General features: G+C 40.4%; 1 pseudogene; it reads right to left on the bottom strand.

Annotated features, from left to right (window-relative positions):
• Window positions 1-2,739: 2,739 nt before the first annotated feature.
• LOC124375477 lies at window positions 2,740-3,648 on the bottom strand (annotated as a pseudogene).

The following is a 3,648-nucleotide window of genomic DNA, read 5'->3' as shown; positions in this document are numbered from 1 at the left end:
CAATCAACTCAAATCACTAATCTATGGAAGTCGTAAGAGGCCATGCATTATAATACTTTTTTTTTCGTGATCTCGACATAACATTCCTTGTGATCAGTAATACATTTTTCTGTGTATTCGGCATAAGGGCATGTTCTAGAGGCAGCGTCATGGATAATAACTATAACCACTTGTGCCAGCGGTAGCATGGACAACTGGCTGCCACAAATGATTATGGTTATAAATATAAAAAAATTAATACTGATCACAAGAAAATTATGTTTGTTAAGTCAAGCTGAAGAGAAAACAAAAATCTAAAAATACTTTAGTGCATTGCATCTTGTTTGTAATAAAATAATGTGATTTATATATTGAATTAAAGTAATCATTTGAATGTAAATTTGGATGTGTTAAAGTTTGAAATTCATTCTAAGTATTGCACATTTTATTGCCAGTATTCCCAGTTTTCAAGAAAAGTCATATTATAATTCCTAGAGATTGTTGTGACTGAAAGTTTCACTCTTTGCAATGACATGCCATGGGCAAAGTCACTGAAATACCATTTTATATTTTATATTCTGAGATTTGAAGTTTGATTAACAGAAAACCTTGACCTGTATCTCAGAAAGGGTTAATGTGCACTTTTTACAGAACAATTCAATTCTGTTTTTAAGTATTAAAATTAGTTATTCACATTTACGTTTTGTAGGACACAAGACATTCCCTCTCCCAAATACATCTCCAAGTTTCATCTAAGAATTTACTGGTATACAGACATTTATAATTTATATCAACACATTTTGTAGTACATGAACATTTTCCCTCCCATGAACATGCTCACTTACCAGAAAAGCAGAAGTTTTAATATTTTATCTTGTATCATTTGGTATATTTGCATTATACTGTGTACACTTTTCCTATTAACTGGTACATAGACCTTTACTGTGATCAACATGCAAAAGCAAAATTCTTTGTATTTTTTCTTGTATCTGTGGCTATATAATAAAAAATAAACAAAACGATGGCAGACTCAAATCCTGAACTGTTTCTAAAGGTGTCAATTCTGTCATGTTTAAGTGCATCAGCCCAGCAACAGGTAGATAAATTAAGAGCTACTTATATCCTTATCTAAATTTAAAAAGCATCTTAATGGAAAATAGTCTCCATTACCACTTTTGAATGGCTGCTGATGCTGTAAGATTTGAGAATTTTTTTTCCCTAACAAGGACGATCTATCCTTTTTCCCACTGTGCCTCCAAACAAATGAGAAATAATGGGCAAAACCAATAGTAAGGGTCTTTACCCCTGATAGTCCTGAGGACCCTGGTGATCAAAGAGCCTACACCTTAAAACGTCTACTTCCAAATGGCATTGGATTTTTTTTACTACCAGAATCCCAGCATGGCATCGGGGACATGGCCAAGCAGCAGGTTGTGAATAGAAGGCGGAGCTGGAGAATTTACACATCTGTTGGTGATCTGACTAATCTGTGTTCTCTGTGTTGCAGTAAGTGCTGAAGAGCTTAATGTGTATGTGTGTATACATGTGTGACTTCCAGTGGATTAAACCGCTGGTCTGCAGCCAAATAAAGCCAGTTCTGTTTGGTGAACCTGCCGCCTTCCTTCAACCCTGAGCCAGTGCTCTCCACAATGGTGCCAAAACCCAGGATTAGAAAGAAGAAGGGTGCCACCATGGAATCTTTGCCCCTGAGTGAGCTGGACCAAGGAATCACAGAGGTCCAGCAGACACAACATCACGTCCTTCCACAGCTCTGTGCGAAACAGGATCAGTGTTTCAAGGATTCCAGCACTGGAAGGCGTTCCGGGGTGCACTGGAGAAGCAGAGTAATCCAACCAGCTACATTTCACTCAACAAGATTGGGCCGGTGTCAGATCTAGGCCAGTTCTCTCCAGGGATGCCCAGCTCATGGCCAAGCAGCTCTTAACCGACCGCATGCTGAATTACACAGGCCAGAAACTGGCGACCCAGGTGGCTGAAGACCTTCGGCGGTTTACCCGGTTTACCTGAAAAGTGGGATTATGTTGCGAGTGTGTGTCTGTGTGTGTGTGTGTGTGTGTGTGTGTGTGTGTGTGTGTGTGTGTGTGTGTGTGTGTGTGTGTGTGTGTGTGTGTGTGTGTGTGTGTGTGGACTACAGTAAACCCATCGACTGTCTCCTGTTTCTTCCACCCTAGCTCTCCACACTCAAATTAATATCACAATGGTGATTATAAAGACATTTATGATAGTCTGATACCCTTAGACAGATACTATATGAATTAAAAGTATTGGGACACCTGACTTCCGCAGCCATACCTGGTTCCTCCCAAAACCTTTATCACAAAGCTAAAGAGAAATTATTTTATAGGGTGATTTTGGATGCAGTAGCATGAAATTTTCCCTTCACTTGAAGACTAGACCTGTTGAGTACAAAGGAAACTCCATAAAGATATGCCTTGCATTGTTTGGAGTGAAACTAACAACCTTGTGCCTGAATGAGCACAAATCTCTACAAGCACACTCCAAAATCCAGTGGAACACCTTCACAGAAGAGTGGAGGTTATTATAAGAGCAATTTTTTAAAATAGTGTACGTGCATGCGGGAAATTAATGTATTTATGTCAAATAACAAAATGTCATTTATTTATTCATCTTTATTGGCTTTATTTATTTATCTTCATAGATAGATAGATAGCTAGATAGATAGCTAGCTAGCTAGCTAGCCAGCCAGCCAGCCAGCCAGCCAGCCACTAGAATCTTCTGTGCAGTTTCACCGGAGACATTTAGTCAATTTCTGGTAGCAGGATTGAAAGAAGTGATTGAAAGTCCCCTGGACAAAAGAAGAGGAAAAATAAAAAATAAAGGGGTCCAAACAGGCATTAAAAGTGCTAGTGAGCAGTGCGTACACTCTCCAATCAGGACTGTACCATTTGATATAACCGACTACATGAGACACATTGTAAGGCATGAAGCAGATGACAAAGACCACGAGGGTGGCTAAGGCAAGCCCGATTGCCCTGAACCGTTTCTGAGGGTTGAAGTTAGGTAGCCGGGAGAGGATGAGTATGAATTTGAAGTAGCTGAAGCTACAAATGAGAAATGGGATGCAGAAAAGCATGATGGACATTTCAAAACGCAGAGGCAAAATGATTGCCAGCTGTTCCTCAGTAAACTGGTCATAGCAGATCCCATGCCCCAGGGGATCAGTGATGGTGTCATTGAATTTATTGTACTGAACAATATAGACTAAACTGCAATGAGCCATGGAAACGACCAAATGATTACGCAGACGACCACGGCATATCGAGGATGTCGCTTGAGTCTGTACTTGATTGGAAAGGCCACTCCCAGATATCGCTCCACACTGACAGCCGTCAAAAGCAAGGAGCTGTTGTAAATGGTCGCATAGAAAATAAATCCTGAAAGAGAACAGAGGAAGTTGCTCAGGTTCCATCTCATATTGGATGCCTCTATCATGCGGAAAGGAAGAAAGAAGAGGAAGATTAGGTCTGAGATGGTGAGGCTTAGCAAGAATACATCAATGGTGGTAACTCGCTGCTTGGACTTTTGAATGAAGATGTAGAAAGCCAGAAGGTTGGCAGGAACGCCGGCAAACAGTGTGATTCCATCCACAACCAGGACCAGTTTGCTGAGATCCCCTGTCCACTACAT

The sequence above is a fragment of the Silurus meridionalis genome, chromosome 21, assembly GCF_014805685.1.
Source record: "Silurus meridionalis isolate SWU-2019-XX chromosome 21, ASM1480568v1, whole genome shotgun sequence".
NCBI classification, from domain to species: domain Eukaryota; kingdom Metazoa; phylum Chordata; class Actinopteri; order Siluriformes; family Siluridae; genus Silurus; species Silurus meridionalis.
Note: the sequence above shows the minus strand (reverse complement) of the source record. Positions and strands in the feature narration are given on the sequence as shown.